At 39.8% G+C, this 17284-nt stretch overlaps 1 protein-coding gene across 3 annotated transcripts in view; it reads right to left on the bottom strand.

Annotated features, from left to right (window-relative positions):
- DGKI (diacylglycerol kinase iota) overlaps positions 1 to 17284 on the bottom strand; it is a 441930-nt gene that overhangs the window by 385988 nt on the left and 38658 nt on the right. The gene's annotated exons all lie outside the window — the stretch shown is intronic.

The following is a 17284-nucleotide window of genomic DNA, read 5'->3' as shown; positions in this document are numbered from 1 at the left end:
TGACTGGTGGCTGAAACTAAACCCATGTGAGAGGTAAAAGAAAAGGGGAAATTCATAGATTCCAAGTCATCCAGAGTAGAACTGTATATTGATATCACCATAATGGTTCTCTATATTTAAAAACATGATTTTGAAAAGTGCCCGTAGATTGCACTAGATTGCTAAAGGGGGCACCCATGGTGCATAAGAGCTTAAGAACTTATAGATCATTCCCAGGTTTCGGATTTGAGCAGTTAAGTGAGTTTTCTAGGGGCTATTTGTTAAGACTAAGGAGAAATTTCATGAAGATGAACGGGTACTCAGGATAAACAGTGGGGTTCATAGTAATGATGTGAGTTAAGTCTGTAACATTTTGATCAGAGAAGCCCAGTGAGCTGTCAGATAAATGGGTCTGCATCTCAGGAAGACGTCTGGGCTGCAAAGAGATTGGGACCCATTAGCAGAGAGGAGGAGATCAATCTTGTAAATTGCATTCCTATTAGATGCACAGCTTATCATCTAAGGACGCCCTATCTACACAGAAGGTATGCACACAAGCCCCACAATGATGACCCGGTTCCAAACACTAAATCCACCACGGAAGCAGTCAATCCTACGTCTGTGTAACAAAACTGTCTCCACAAGATTGGAAAGTTTAAAGGAAACAAGGAGAGAGCAGTTATATATATGCAACAAGATGTTTCAATGAATATTCTCTCTGAGAGGCATCAAGAAACAATAGATAATAGATCCTAAAAGAGGATGCTTGTGTGTCCCATGGAGCAAGGTGTGGGCTCTGTGCTAGAGAAGTCATCTCAAGATTGGCTTAGACCCTACCTAAAACACCATAGCAGTTTGGCTAGTAGCACTACCAGGATCCCAAGGGTTGAGAAAACTGTAGCCAGAAGAGCAAAGCACTGCCCTTGTCTCAGGGAACTGCAAATAGGAGATTGTCGGCAATGACAAAGGGAAGACTGTAAAAACTCTGCAGAAGAACTCCAAAGAGAAAAAAATCAACTTACGTATCTGCAAGATTCAGAGAGCACTGACTGTACGGGGACAATCCATCACTAGCCAAGTAGGAACTTAACTGTCACCTCCCTCCTCCTCTCTGCCAGTACAGCTTCAGCTAGAGAGGGGTCTGCAACTGACGCTAGCAAACAGTAGACAAAGGTGAAAAGGCATCGTGGAGAAAGCAAGGAGCTGACCACGTTCCTCTGTTTAAAGAAGGAATGGAAGGAGAAAGCTAGCCTGTTTTATGGTTATATCTCATATGTTGAGCTTAGAAGTCCCAAGTGAATCTTGAAGAATTGTGAATCTAATGACTCTTCTTCTTTTGGTCACATCAGTCCTTCAGAATCTTTTTTTCAAATGATTAATCTTTTACTCAAAGTACAACACCGAGTTAGGCACTAGGAGGATACGATAATGAACAGCTCCTGTTCTAGCTGCTTCCGTCCCACCCACAAGCCTCTGACAGCACCCAGGTCTCTGGCTCCCACTCACATTTCCTTCATTCTTGGACCCGTATTTCCAACTGCTTACTAGACCGTCCAATTTGGTGGGGCTCATCTGAAGCTCACCATATCCCAAGAGGAAACCAGCCATCTTTTCAAATCTCCATGTTTTCTATCCAACCCAATATGCTCCGTTCCCTTCATTATCTACTATCCCACCCACCACTAACAAAAAAAATCTTTTTAAACCAGAACATTCAATTTGCTACTCTATCTGTATTTTTCAGTGGCTCCCAATCTCCAAAATCCAACGTTCCAGACATAACATCTCTTGATGGGTCTAACCCCCACCTCCAGATTATTCCAATACCATTTGTCTGCATGTTTTTAAACATCTGCACACTGCCAAGGACTCCCTCACCACCATACTCCCATTCTTGCTGGTCCAGAGTTGCTTGGAATGCCCTACCCATCCCCAGGGCCCTAACTGGAAAATGTCCATTTGTCTTTGAATCAGCCCAAATGTTACCTCCCTTGCAAAATCTTTCCTCTGATCTCCAGGCTGGAGAGTTAAGTGGATTACATACTTCTGTGTTAGCACTGATCAAATTTTATTTTAATCACCTCAGTGCATAATGGTTTGCCCTTCCTCGTGCTGCCCAACAAAACAAAACAATGTTCCTTGACCAAACCCCCCTTTTTTTTATATGCCAGCATGAGGCTTGGTTTGGAATATGTCCTCATAAATATTTATTTAACTGAATTAAAGCGAAGTGAATTAATGACTTCAAGGAATTTGTAATTTAAAAGAAGAAATGAGAAGAGATTCTGTCTTATTCATTTCTATCCCAGAGTATGCCTCAGTATAAAGAGTGGTGAATAAATGAAGGCATAAATGAATAAAAGATCAGATAGAAAGCAGGGTATCCTTACAAATGGAGCAGATAAAGACTACAGAAATTTAATGGAGACAGACAGGACACCCTTTTTTTCCTGTTCATTTCTCATTCCAGTACCCTACACAGCAAAGCTTAAAATAAATGAATGCAAAAGAGTTGGAGGTGGGAGCGGTTTTCTTAAAAAATATATAAAATAAAAATAAAAAGACTACCACCCACTACCCATGCTGCCTTCCCACCAGAATGACTATAGTTTTAGCATCCATAATAGGATTGTTGCAGTTTTGAGAACGTTGTCATAGTAACCAACCAGCCCTTCCCCTAATATAAGATAAAATTTAGCAAAAGAAATAAATAACAGACTCCCATAGAAACATTATCAGACCTTTCCATATAAGTAACCTGGGTAATTAAATGTTTCAAAACAGAATATTTAGAGAGCCGTGAAAAAAAGATTCTACAAAGTTTATTTTTAAACAAAGGGGGGGAAATCACAAAACATCAGCTGGAATACTTGGCTTCCTACATGGTTTCAAGGAGTCACAGTTTCCAAACTTGTCTGGACAAGAACCACAGAACAGAGCAGCACAACTCCGTATTTTGTTGTACAAGTAACATTTCTACTGGGGACTCTCGATCCTTAGTACGAGGGCATAGCCAAGAGAACTCTCCATTTTGGGTTCCCCCAAACAAACAGGGGCACCTTCAAAACATTATCAGTAGCAGACTCTCATCGTACTGTGGCCTAGGTAACATCCATGCTCCCTTTTCCCTTCAAGAATTCTCTAGGTGACTTGTTAATCGATAGCAGGGGTCACAGATTTCTTCTTTAAAGGCAAGTAACAGTATTTTAGAATTTGCTGGTCATATAGTCTCTGTCACAACTTTAACTAAACTCAGTTGTTGAAGCATAAAAGCAACTGTAGACAATACACAAATGAATAAGCACAGTGTGTTCCAATAAAACTTTATTTGCAAAAACAGCCAGCCAAATCAGGCCCAAGGGTGACAGTTTGCTGACTCATTATTCACACATAGTCCTTGTAAACTCACAGTTTCTGTGTGTCTGGGAAACAGCGTCCCACCATCATTAGCCCAGCAGGAAAGCCAGGCCCACACAGTGTGCCACACTCAAAGGGAGGAACAAGGGATTGTCGTATTGATGATCCTAACACGGACTCTGGAAATGACTGCAATAAGCTACAGAGAGAAACTGTGAACTTCCCTCCCAGAAAAATTTCAAAAGCCAAATCGAAAGCCATCTGTCAGAGAAGGGTAGGTACAATACTCCCTACAACCAACTGGATGCTGTTCTACTTTAAATGGATAAGAAGCCCGACCAGATGGCATGGGGCCCAGTGATGCATCTCTATTCAATAACGCAAATTATTATCAGTGTGAAGCCTGGAGAAATTTCAACCAATTTGCCAATCTGGATGCTTTTCTCAAGTTCCTTTAAGTTCTAGAAAGACACTTGGATACAGCTGGTAAAAACAGAAAGTACAGGACTCAGGAGACGGATGGCAACGATTCCAGCTCCTCCTTCAAGTAGTTGTGCTACCTGCCAAATCCTTGCATGACTGACTGTCTTATCATCTGTAGAATGGGTATAACAATGCCTGTTGCTGGACTCACTGAGGATTAAATGAGATAACCTATGGAGAACATGTGCTACAGAATAAGGGTTCAACTGTGTCACTTGCGTTCCCTTCAAGAGAGCAGACAAACTTTCGGCTCTTGGCTTAATTTAATTTGTTGTCTTAGAGAGACAGCACTTGGGTCCATGTTGCCACAGTCCAAAGAACACTTTTTTTTTTCCTCCTGGAAAACTGCTGTAGAAGGAGCTATAAGCAATGTTTAAACAACTCATTAGCACAGAAATCAGTCCAAGTGAGCAACGGCATGGGACAAGCATCTCACCTCAGAACTCACAGAGCCCCTCCCTTCTTGCTGTCCCTCTCTGTAGTTATGGGCATCTGTCTACTTCTGAGTGCGTATTTTCCTCTGCTTTTTTCCTTCTTCTGATCCATTCTATTTCTTCCCTTATGTTTCCTGCCTCACCTTTCTCAGTTGGACATGATAGAAAGTATATCTATTTAATGATTTCACATTTCCTTTCAAATAACCTAAATTAGGTTGCTCTTTCTTAAGTGCACCTAATTAATCTTTTTTGGTGAGTCGGTTTCCCTGATATAGATTAGATGCTCTACCCATGTTCAAAAATCTCCATAGCAAATCTCTTCCAAAAAGCTCACCATTGTTAAGCATTAAAGAAAAGGCTTGTTTAATGGCAAAAGGCAAGCCAACTTTAAATGGATCCAAAGAGATCAGAAGAGCTGGACTTCAGGTTTCTGTAGACTTCCGGTGAAACTAAGTCCCTTCAAAGTTGTAAGATCCTATAAGATTCCTCACGTGTGAAAATCAGTCATCACCACATGTGGAAACCTCTTTTTTATCACAAAGATTCTCTCGTGAGGCATAAAAAGAACTTTTAGCTTCTTGGAAAAGGTTGCTAGATAACTCTATTTTAATTCCACGCTCCAACTTGCCATCATACAGTGATAGGGGTGGGAAAAGTTCCTGACTTTTGCTCAGGAAAATATTTTATTTTAGTGGCGGGTGAAAAAATATATGCAAAAATGAGCCACTCAGTCCTTTCCCTCTTCTTCAATTATCCTGTCAAGTAATCATGAAACTTCTAGAGATTCAGGCTCATGCACAAATGTGCAGTTCAACGTATTCCAGCCCCATGATATAGAGGAATTTAGTCACAAGTCATTAGTTGGTTGTACCAAACATTTTACTGATCATTCAGAGAGGACAAACTATTTAAAAGGGCTGGATTACGTATGGCAAAGAAACGAGGATATCTTTCACATTGATAGCAATGCTGTGAGGGGTGAGCCACAGGTCTAGAAAACACTGGTTTACCAATTAACACAAATATTTACTGAGCACCTACTGTCACACACAGACAGACAGGGAAAGCTGGCTTCCAGGAGTTATGGGTATTATGACAGGAACCATTAGGATGGGAGTAGACAAACAGAGAAAGAGAAAGAGACAAAGTTGGTTTGGAGAGCAGAAGATGAGAGGTAAATAACCACCTTCCCCCAAACCTACACTGGGGTATAATATTTTATAATAGATATCAACAGTAAAATGTGTCTTTATTTGGAATCAATATATTTAGTTCCTATGTTAACAGATATTTTTATTTCCCATTCATCAAATATTTATTATGCATGTATTACGAATAAGCACTGAGCTGGGTGCTGATTTTGAGGAACAAACGTGCTACTTAACAGCGCCAGGTGGTCCCTTCTTTCAGGAAACAATAGGTAAGACCTGAAATTTACATTGAATGCTTACCCTGTGCCAGGCTTTTACCCAGGCAACTTACAAGAATTAGCTCTTTCAATTCTTACCATTGCCTTATAAGAATGGTGAAGAAAAGTGGTTGTAACTCGTACTGCATCAGGTAGTTTCTCTCTTTTCTCCTTTCTTCTTTCTCTTTAATATAAGACCCAAACTGCTTGATAAGATTTGTCTCTTTTATAAAACCAGGAACTTCCAGGGGGCGCCTGGGTGGCGCAGTCGGTTAAGCGTCCGACTTCAGCCAGGTCACGATCTCGCGGTCCGGGAGTTCGAGCCCCGCGTCAGGCTCTGGGCTGATGGCTCAGAGCCTGGAGCCTGTTTCCGATTCTGTGTCTCCCTCTCTCTCTGCCCCTCCCCCGTTCATGCTCTGTCTCTCTCTGTCCCAAAAATAAATAAACGTTGAAAAAAAAAAAAAAAACAGGAACTTCCAGTAGCAACTTTCCTCTGCCCTGCAGACCTTGGTCTACATCCACCTGCCTTCTTCCCTAGTTTCTGAAAACAGTCCTCTAGCTGATCCGTCTGACTCCATTCTCTTCCCATTCCAATCCAGCTAGCACTGTGCTGCATTTTAATCACTGCCAAACATCATTTTTTCACATTGCATCCCCCGCCTAAGATCTTACAACACACAAAAAGTTGAAATGTGCCACTACTGTCTACCATTCTTCTCCAATTTTCTTTCTCCTAAATGGGTGATTCCCATTGTACATTTTCACTCAAATCTATGCATATCTAGAAGAGCCAAGAAGATTTTAGAAGGCCTTATTTTCTGCAGTTTGAATAGAGGTTTTTTTTAATTTTTAATCATTTTTCTAATAAGCCCCAAATAAGCCTCCTTCCATTTCCACATGCCTTATTGAAAATTATCCAACAAACATAAATACAAACTCCTACCAAGCTTTCAAGGTCCCCATCACCTGGTCATATCCTAAGCAATTTGTGTCAGTTCCCATAATTCTTACATAAATCCTCACCTCTGGTGATGCCAATCTTCCCACTGTTTAGTTCATAAAGAATTCATACAGTGCCTACTCTGTGCCAGTCACTGAGGACGTATATATGAACAAGACATAATCTACGCCCTCCAAAATGTTGCAATTTGAAGATCTACTACCTATGACAGGTAATTCCCACCTCTGTAGGCTGGCCCATGTTCTGTCATCCCCTTGATATGCACTCACCTCCTCCCCTTCCTTTCCTCAAAGTCCAACTTAAATAACGCTTTCTGGACCACTCCAGCTCACACACATTCTGCTTCTCTGAGATCTTGAAGTTCAACTCTTTATCTTCACTATAAAAAACTACAAGGACAAGACTGTGTGAAGACTGGTATTCTCTGAAGTTTTAGGAAAGCAGATGACATACATCAGGGATTTAGGTTGATAAAAATCACATGAAATACATGGTGATTGGCTCCCCAATTACAGGAATCTTCCCAGGACAACCACATAAAGATGTAAATATGCTATAGGCATGTATTCTCAAACTTAAGTAGGTACACAAATTGCCTCGTTAAAATGCAGATTCTGATTCAGCAAGACCAGAGTGGGATTTGAGATTCTCCATTTCCAACAAGCTCTCGGGTGCTGCTGATGCTGTGGTTGCTGAGCTACACATCAAGAAGCCAATCAACAGCAGGCACATCTCAAGGGTCCCCAGTCAACACCTCACGATCAGCCCATCAGTTCCAAAGCCTCACTGCCACAATTCTGTTCTGCTGCCTTATGAGGGTTCCCAACTGAGACTTCCACCCAGACTTTCTCAGCAGCAGCAAGTGCCCCTCCTCCTCTTTTGTGATCTCAAGGCTTAAGGGAAATATCTCATCATGGTGGCTCTTGTACACAGAAAAGATGAGGTACAACATTCCCCTGGAGACATAAATATCAATCTCCCCAGAGTGGAAACAAGAACCAGACTTAATCATCCAGCTGTACCCTGCTAGTACACCCATTTCCTTTTTTCTGGCTCTGTACTCACCAAACAACTTTCGGGTCTGAAATCTAGGTCTCAAAAGCAGCCCTGATATCAAGGTCACTCCGGAAGAAAAACATTTCCAGGGGCGCCTGGGTGGTGCAGTCGGTTAAGCGTCCGACTTCAGCCAGGTCACGATCTCGCGGTCCGCGAGTTCGAGCCCCGCATCAGGCTCTGGGCTGATGGCTCGGAGCCTGGCGCCTGTTTCCGATTCTGTGTCTCCCTCTCTCTCTGCCCCTCCCCCGTTCATGCTCTGTCTCTCTCTGTCCCAAAAATAAATAAAAACGTTGAAAAAAAAAATTTTAAAAGAAAAATACTTCCAGGATGGTGCTCCATCAAAACAATGAGAGCAGTGGCAAAACAGTCAAAATAAACATTTTCAGAATTCTATGAGTTAACCAAAGGATGGAAAGAAAAGTGGCTGTTTCTATAGAAGAACAGCAAGCCCTGTGGCATTTAAACTTGCACTTTTCCCATCTCCGTCTCCCCAGCATTACTGTAGCCTTGAAAACCAGCAGCTTTACAAACATGGTAGCTGTGAAAACCAGTGTTCTACCACCCATTTGAGAGAGGAGAATAGGTCTGAAGCTCCCCCCAAAGCCCCATCTTCAGAGAATTATCACCATTGTCTGGCAGCTCCCTGGAAAGTCCCACCCATAGGATTTATCTTAATTAAAAAAAAAAAAAAAAACTTAAAATAAATATCCAGGATATGAGATGTCCATAGAGGGATTTATAAAGTTCTGACATATTCCTGGGAATCTAGAGGGCCATATGTGTGTACAGGGATGTGCATATTCTTGGGAAAGACCTGAGAAGGCTTTAATCTCTCACCTATGGCTGGCCACGAAGTAGGTGAAGGCTAAGGCAGAGTTGTAAATTGCCAGAAAATTGAAGGCATACCCCAATTCACACATATATATCTGTAGCAAAAGGGTGGGAACTTATTAGTTAAAGGAATTTAAGGAAATATATGTCCACTCATTAGCTGACCTCTAAGCTAATTAAACAGATGCTTTAGATGGTGCATAGAACAGCAAATATCGACTTTAAAAATTAATAAAGTCATTAATCAAACAAATAGCCCTGATAACAATAACTGCTACTACTACATGCAGCAACAAAACAAACCAAGTATGGGGGGCACAGAGATAATCTGACTCCTAGAGATGCCCCATTAAATTATTTTAAAAGCCCAATTTCATTAACCAAAAAACAAAAAACAAACATAAAAAAAAGACACATATAATGAAATAGGAGAGTGTAGCCCATAAATAGGAAAAAAATCAAGAGAAGCTACTGAAAAGCTCAGATGTTAGGAGTTACTATAGCAACTTATAAATGAACTATTAGAAGTATGTTCCAAGAACTAAAGGAAATCTTGCCTAAAGAATTAAAGGAAAATATTAGAATGATAATTCACCAAACAGACAATATTAACAAAGAGAAATTATGAAAGAGTCAAACAGATATTTTAGAGTTCAAAAATACAATCACAGAAGTGAAAAGCTCACTGGAGAGGACCAACAGCCCAACTGAGTGGGGAAAAGAAAGAATTAACAAACTTAAAGACAGGTCAGTTGAGGAACAAAAAGAGAACATAATAAAAACAAACAGAGCCTCAGAGACTGGGACACGAACATCATACCAGCATATGCAAAATGGGAGTCCCAAAAGGAAAGGAGGGAGAAGGGCATAGAGGGTAGTTGAAGAAAATCATAGCTGAAAATGTCCCAAATTATGGAAACATTAATGTACACATTCAAGAAATTCAGTGAACTCCAAGTAGGATAAACTCAGAGACCCACATCTAGAGATTCACAAACTGCAAAAGAAAAAAAAAAAAAAAAAAAAACAAACAAAAAAAACACCACCACCAGAATCTTGAAAGCAGCAAAAGAAAACTGACCCATCACATGGCAAGCAGTCTTAAATGACATGAACAGTGACTTCTCATCAAAAATGTAGAGGCCAAAAGCCAATGGGATGACATGTTATTAAAAGAGCTCTCAACAAGAATACCACATTCAGTAAAACCATCCTGCAATTTGAAGGAGAAACAAAGACATTCCCAGATAACTGCACACTGAGAGAACCCATCACAAGCAGACCTGCCCTAGAAACACTAAAGAGGGTCCTTCTGGCTGAAATAACAGGATGTTACACAGTTAATTTGAATACACATGAAGAAATAAAGATCACCAGTGAAAGTAACCACATAGGTAAACACAAAAGATAGTACTAATGTATTTTTATTCATAACTCCCTTTCTATCAGATTTAAATGGGAACTGCATCAATTAATAATTCCAAGACGGTGTTAGTGTGGCTATAATGTATAGGAGGTGATTTGTATGATGATAACAGCACAAAAGAGAAGGCGGGAGCTGAGCTGCTACATATGAACAAAGTCTTTGTGTACTATTGAAATTGAATTTGTATTAATCTGAACTAGATTTCATAAGAAAAGATTTTAACTGTAATCCCCGAGCAACCACTAAGAAAATAAGTAAAAAATATATCATTAAAATGGGAGGTAATTAAAATGGTACACTAAGAAATATATATTTAAATATATATTCAATAAAAAGAAGGCAGTAATGAAGAAATACAATAGCAAAAAATATATAAAGAAGGGTCTCAAATCAATAATTTATCTTCCCACCTTAATAAACTAGGGGGAAAATAAACCTAAACCCAAAGCAAGCAGAGGGAAAGAATAAAGTTTAGAGCAGAAATAAATGCAATAGGGACTAGTCAAATAATAGAGAAAATCTGCAAAATCAAATGATTTTTTTTTTCAACGTTTATTTATTTTTTGGGACAGAGAGAGACAGAGCATGAATGGGGGAGGGGCATAGAGAGAGGGAGATACAGAATCGGAAACAGGCTCCAGGTTCTGAGCCATCAGCCCAGAGCCTGACACGGGGCTCGAACTCACAGACCGTGAGATCGTGACCTGGCTGAAGTCGGACGCTTAACCGACTGTGCCACCCAGGCGCCCCTCAAATGATTTTTTTGAAAAGATTAATAAAACTGAAAATTCCTGAGCTAGACTGACCAAGAGAAAAGAAGGAAATTATAAAAAGCAGGAATAAAAGAAAGACATTACTACTAACCTCACATAAATATAGGAAATACTATAAACAACCCTATGCTAATTATAAAACCTAGATGAAATGGAAAAATTCCTAGAGAGAAACAAACTACTGAAAAAGACTGAAGAAAAAAGCAGAAAATCTAAATAGACCTATAACAAGTAAAGAGATTGAATTAGTAATTTAAAAACTTCTCACATACAGAAAAAAAAAAAAAAAAATCCCTAGCCCCAGATGGCTTCATTGGTGAAATCTACCAAACATTTAAAGAAGAATTAATACCAGTCTTTCAAAAATCTTGCAAAAACTAGAAGACTAAGAAGCCCTTTCCAGCTTACTCTATTTGGCCAGTATTACCCTGTGTACTAGTCAGCGTTCTCCAGAGAAACAGAGCCAGTAGGAGATATACAGATATATACATGGAAATATATAGAGATATATAGATTGTCAAGGATGTAGAGGAATGGAACCCTCATTCATCACTAGTGAGATTATAAAACGGTGCAGCACTTTAGAAAGCAGTTTGGCAGTTCTTCAAATGAGATCCAGCAATATCACTCCTAGGTTTAAACCCAAGAGAAATGAAATCCTAAGTCCACACAAAAACTTTTACGTTAATGTTCATAGCAGTACATTATAGCCAAACAAAATGCAGAATATCCATGCAATGGAATATTAGCTGACAATTAAAAGGAAGGCAGTCTCATACGTGCTACAACATGGAGGAACCTTGAAACCATCATGCTAAGTGAAAGAAAGAAAGCTACAAAATATCATAGATTGCATGATTCCATTTATTCCAAATGTCCAGAATAGGCAAATACATAGACAGAAAGTAGATTAAGGTTGCCAAAAGCTGCAGGAAATAGGGATATGGAGAGAGACTACTAATGAGTACAGAGTTTCTTTGGGGGATGATTAAAATGTTCCAAAAATAGATAGTGTGGATGATTGCCCAACTCTGTGAATATACAGTACTAAAAATCTACCGAAGTGTATACTTGAAAAGGGTAAATTTTATGGTATGTAAATTGTATTTCAATAAAGCTGCTATTAAAAAAAAGCAACAGCCAAATTCCTCAGAAGAACAGATTGAGTTCAGTTATTCTGCCTCTAATTTATTCCTTTAAAAGTAATCACTTTGACATTATGGTTCATTAGTTTTGGGCTAGACTGGTTAGGAAGTTGATCACCTATTTTCCTAAGGAAAAGGGATCAAAACACATTTTGAAACCTCCAAGAATTAAAGTCAGAACATGAAAGCCAATGTGAAATGGTAAAGCAATCAGCCTCATCCATCTCAGTCAAGGGATGCTTGAATAAAAGAAGGACCAAAAGAGAAATTAGTTATAATACCTCCTATACAACATAAGTCCTGCCTACTCTCCCGTCAGATGCATCAAGTTTGAATCTTTAACTAGATTTTAAACTCACTGTGATTATGAACCATGTGCTTTAATTTTTTGAAATTTCCTTCTGTACTGATCAGTTCCTTACTGATTTTTGGTATTCAATGACATCAGAAATCACCTATTTCAACTGTTCAACATGCTTGTCTCCAGATGACTGCTGGGAATAAAGCAGGAAGAAAGTACCAGAGACAGCAGGAACACAGGGCATGGTTGTTTTAGATAAATAATTCCAGGACTTTTATAAGAGGGATGAGAGAGAAATCTCAGGTAACCAGGAGATAGGAGGGTGCCAGCTTCTCCAGTAGAGAATGTGGCAGGATAGGGTGTGAGGTTGTTGCTCAACAGAACTGACAAATATTTACTACCTCCTTAGAACAAGTTAGTGATACACTATCCAGATGGCTTCTCACTGGTTTCAGGAAAGGAATAAAACAGTTTGGTGCTCATTACTAATAAGTATAAATCTAGACCCGGACAAGAATGGAAGAGCAGAGATTCTTTTCAAACTTTCTGGCTTAAATCTTATTGATATTCAAGTCATATTTTGGAATTGTACATTCTTTGATATCTCGCACTATCTTTAAATATTCTGCCCCCATCCAATGCTCATGATGCCTAATCAACTGTCAGTTGATCCTCAATAATTATACACCATCAGATTCTAAAGCAAGAATTTTGTGTAATTGGAGCAAAGAATTGCTGCCTCACCTTAGATAATATTCAGTTTCAAGGGATTCATCCTAAAATGCAAAGCTTAGTGGCAGCTAAGTGCTGATGCCCTTTCTGTAGTACAAGTGTCAGTACTCTTTACAATTCTTCATTTTGCAGTGTTTCACTCTACTCCATCTAATGAAATCTTGTACTTCTCCTATCACTCGTACCCACTGATTTGTCATTTTTACCTCAGGAGCCTGGGAAACTTTTGATGAGGCATGACTCGTGGATGAGCGAGAGAAGAAAAGGAAGTACCAGCTGGTGCTTAAAAGGCTGGAAGGTCAAATGACCCCCTAACTTTCAAGTCAACATCCAACTTCCTTCTCTATGCTCTCATACTGTGCCCCTCGCATGGAGGCGTCTTCTTCTTAACCTGCAAAGATATTCTTGATGTTGTTTTGAGCATACAAGAAAGAAGGCAAAAATAAATAAACAAAAGAAGAAAAGGAAAGGAATAAAAAGAACAATGGTAAATGGATGGAAGAATAGCTAGAGAATGAAGGAAACTACCACCTCTCTCCAGGCCCATCTGGGCTCACCTCTTTCCTACTCCCTGGAGCTAGAAATGGGATCAGCTTTTCTGAATCTCGTGATTTAGGGGGAAAATCAAGATTGGAAGAAGCAAGGGGGACTGGACATCAAAAAAGTAACAACAATGTCTTTTACATCATTCTAGCTCTAAAGTATATGGCAAAAGCAGGGGCGCCTGGGTGGCTCAGTCGGTTGAGCGGCCGACTTCGGCTCAGGTCATGATCTCACGCTCCATGAGTTCGAGCCCCATGTCGGGCTCTGTGCTGACAGCTCAGAGCCTGGAGCCTGTTTCAGATTCTGTGTCTCCCTCTCTCTGATCCTCCCCCGTTCATGCTCTCTCTCTCTCTGTCTCAAAAATAAATAAATGTTAAAAAAATAATTTAAAAAAATAAAAAAATAATAAAAAAAATAAAGTATATGGCAAAAGCAAAGAGCAATAACAACAAAAACATGAGCCCATTTGTCCTAGGAGCAGAAAGCTTTGACCCTCCAGTTCCCAACCATTCAATTTTGAAAAAGTCAAACTGTAGGTTTCAGCTCTCAGTTTCACCAACCACAAAATGGATAATTACTATGACTGACTACATAGTGAGCAACACTATCACCCTTTCAGCCACCTACTGCACAATGTGATTTGAGTCCTCACAGCGAGTTCTATGAACCGAACGAAGACCACTCTCTTTGATGATGTAGATCATTCCTAATCCTGAATGGTAAAGAATGAAGTGTGTTTACAGGCCCAACCGTGCACACACTGGGGGTGAGGGCAGGAGGAAGAGGATTAGTAAATGTTCTGGAAGAAACAAATACGGGTTTGTGGCTGCGAAATATGCTATCTGGAAAAACTGCAGGCCTCAGCTCTCTCTGTATAGGAAAAGCTTTAACTTTCAGATGTGCCCCTTGTCACTGCAAAATGTGGGAAACTTTATGCAAAATGTGTTTTTGGAAAGAACTCTATTCTAGTTCTAAATTTACTACATCTCTCTCTTTCGTTACTAACTTTAATCCTCTGTTGCAGTTGTTTTCGCACTTGAAATCATAATAATACTCTATTTGTGATACCATAATTGTTGCTACGTAACCACATGTGCTGTCATCAGTAGGGTTCCGGCTTTAGGGGGTTATGAGATTTTCCCGCTGAGTTGTATAAGATCCTGCCTCATGAGATATTCTCCCTCACCAGATGAGTGAAGGTGCTTTGTGGAGACATGCTGGTTTTCCACTGTAAATTACAGAGGGTCCTTCTTCTCCTGGCTTCCTCTCTCCTCCAACTCCTCCCCTTGCCGCAAAGCAAGTTATGCACCAGTCAGAGAAAGTCTGACGCATGGCTGTTCTGCCTGCATATTTTACTCTGGCCCTTATTTAATTGGGTTTCATTTAACTAATACCTACAGATATTCATTAACACAACTTGTGAAACCCTTTTGCCAGATGCTACAAAGAATAAAAAGAGATGAGAAAAACCCTCAAGAAACTTACAGTTTAGGAGGTTAAGCACAATGAATACTAAAAGCAATTAACACAAAGCAAAGCAAATAAGGATCACTAGGTGAGTATCAACGCTTCAAACAGGAGTCCAAAGGAAAGGCACGTCAGGTCACTTGCAGTAAGGAAATAACAGCCAAGTCATCTTGGAGACAGAAGTGGGTTAAAATGTTTCTACGTTTGGAGAGAAAAGATGGAAGGGTCTTAGCCAAAGGAGGAACAGAGGCAAGACAACAAATTTCAAATTATGGTGAGAAGATGAGATTTGTGTAATAGTCAGATAAGGTACTCATACAAGGAAGTACCAAGACTGGAGCTCTATTTTATGATTCTAATATCAGTGAGTATATTAAATAGATCCTCAGAGGAATCCTCCTTACTAACTTCGAATTTTCTCAAGAGTTATGTATACTATTTATATCACCATTGGGTGTCTGAGTGGCTCAGTCACTTAAGCATCTGACTCTTGATTTCAGCTCAGGTCACAACCTCATGGTTGGTGGGTTCGAGCCCCACGTCAGAGTCTGCACTGACAGAAAAGACCCTGCTTAGGATTCTCTCTCTCCCTCTCTCTTCCCCTTGCTCACTCACGTGGGTGCATGCTCTCTCTCTCTCTCTTTCTCCCTCTCTCTCCAAATAAATAAATATTTTTAAAAAGTTTATTTGTACGTTATGTTATTTCTTTTTGGTGTCATTTTTTTACGTGGTCTACTAGCTAAGATAATCCACCTTTCACATTTAGGTGTCTTTGTCTAATAGAGTTGACACCGAGTGTCATTTTGATGACTCTTAACATTTTTCCCTGAGCAAAGTGATTTCCCAACTTACCACCTATGAATTACTTACAAACGCCGTTTCACCTACAGGATCTCCTATTAAAATACAAAACATTCTGCAGGTGTAACATACCAAGTCCGTATCAAATATCTTGGGAGAACTCAGTAAGCATTAAATTCATATTGGAGGGGCACCTGGGTGGCTCAGTTGGTTGAGCATCTGACTTTAGCTCAGGTCATGATCTCGTGGTTGATGAGTTCGAGCCCCACATCAGGCTCTGTCCTAACAGCTCAGAACCTGAAGCCTGCTTCCGATTCTGTGTCTCCCTCTCTCTCTGCCCCTCCCCGCTCACATTCTGTGTCTCTCTCTCTCAAAAAAAAATAAACATTTTTAAAATTTTAACAAATAAATAAATAAGTAGATAGATAAATAAATTCATATTGGAGAAGAGCAAGAGTTGAGGCGTAGAGACAGCTGAATCCAGACCTCAGTTCTAACACTCATTCGCTGGATGATCTTAGCCGTGTAAGGTAAATGGTCTCAGCACGTGCTTTTCATCGCCTAAAAAAGAAGCTAATAAGTATGTGCACTTTGCACAGTTATCTACTGTGAGGCTTGACTGCAATATCCCTTTTGTGGGAGTGCCTAACAAAACAGCAAGCGCTCAATAAATGCTCTGTGAAGCACTCAACAGTAAATATTTGGTTCTTTTTCTCTTCACATCTCCAGTTCCCATCAAAATGGCTGGCACACAGTAGGTGCCTAGTGCCTAATTTTGATCTTGTTGTCAGAAAAAGGAAGCAAGGAGGCACTGGTGCTGTACTTGCACTCCACCTGCCTCCCTATGGGATATGGGAGCTTTACCAGTTATTTACCTTCTCTGAGCATCAGTTTTCTCTTCAAAAATGAAGAAAGTTACCATTTTAAAGTACTGTAAGGAGATCCTATAAGAAAAGTATCTGGAATGTTCTAGGCATATAAATAAAAGCAAGCTTTATCTGCTTTAATAAGATTTAATAAGACTTCATATTGGTTCTTTGCCCTTTTTCCTCTCTGGAAGAGAAGTCCCTTTCTCAGTCTATCATCCATGAGTCTCTTTGACCCCCTACACATTCATTTAACATCAATAAAAACACATCTGCTGTTACAAATTATCTGTTAAGAACACAGGCTCGGAAAAAAATCACAAGATTGAAACTTTTTTGGTGTTTCTGTGCTGGGTGTTAGCAGTGGTGCGGGCTAGGAGAAGACACAGAGGGACTCCTGAGCTAAGAGCCTGAGTGGACACCAGGAAGGAGAAAAAATGGGGTGTATTTTTCTTTTCATAAAGAATCCTGCATTAAAAAAATTGTTCACGACATAGCTTTGCCTATCCACCAAAAGAAATGGAAAATGATATTTATCCTTTGAGAGCAGAGTAAAATTTCTATTTAGCCTAATCTTACTTTGTAGGCTTATGGAGTTGAATAGATATTCTTTCTAAATCTTCATCCACGTCTCCTTTTCTATGTTGAACTTAAATTACTCATTTTCTAAGTCTGTGCTTTCAGCTGTGTTTCCACCAACTCATTCTTAAAGGGAGCA

Source organism: Herpailurus yagouaroundi, unplaced genomic scaffold (genome assembly GCF_014898765.1).
Source record: "Herpailurus yagouaroundi ecotype Mexico unplaced genomic scaffold, PumYag 100, whole genome shotgun sequence".
NCBI lineage: Eukaryota > Metazoa > Chordata > Mammalia > Carnivora > Felidae > Herpailurus > Herpailurus yagouaroundi.
The sequence above is the reverse complement of the archived record's forward strand: the minus strand, read 5'-3'. Positions and strand labels throughout refer to the sequence as shown.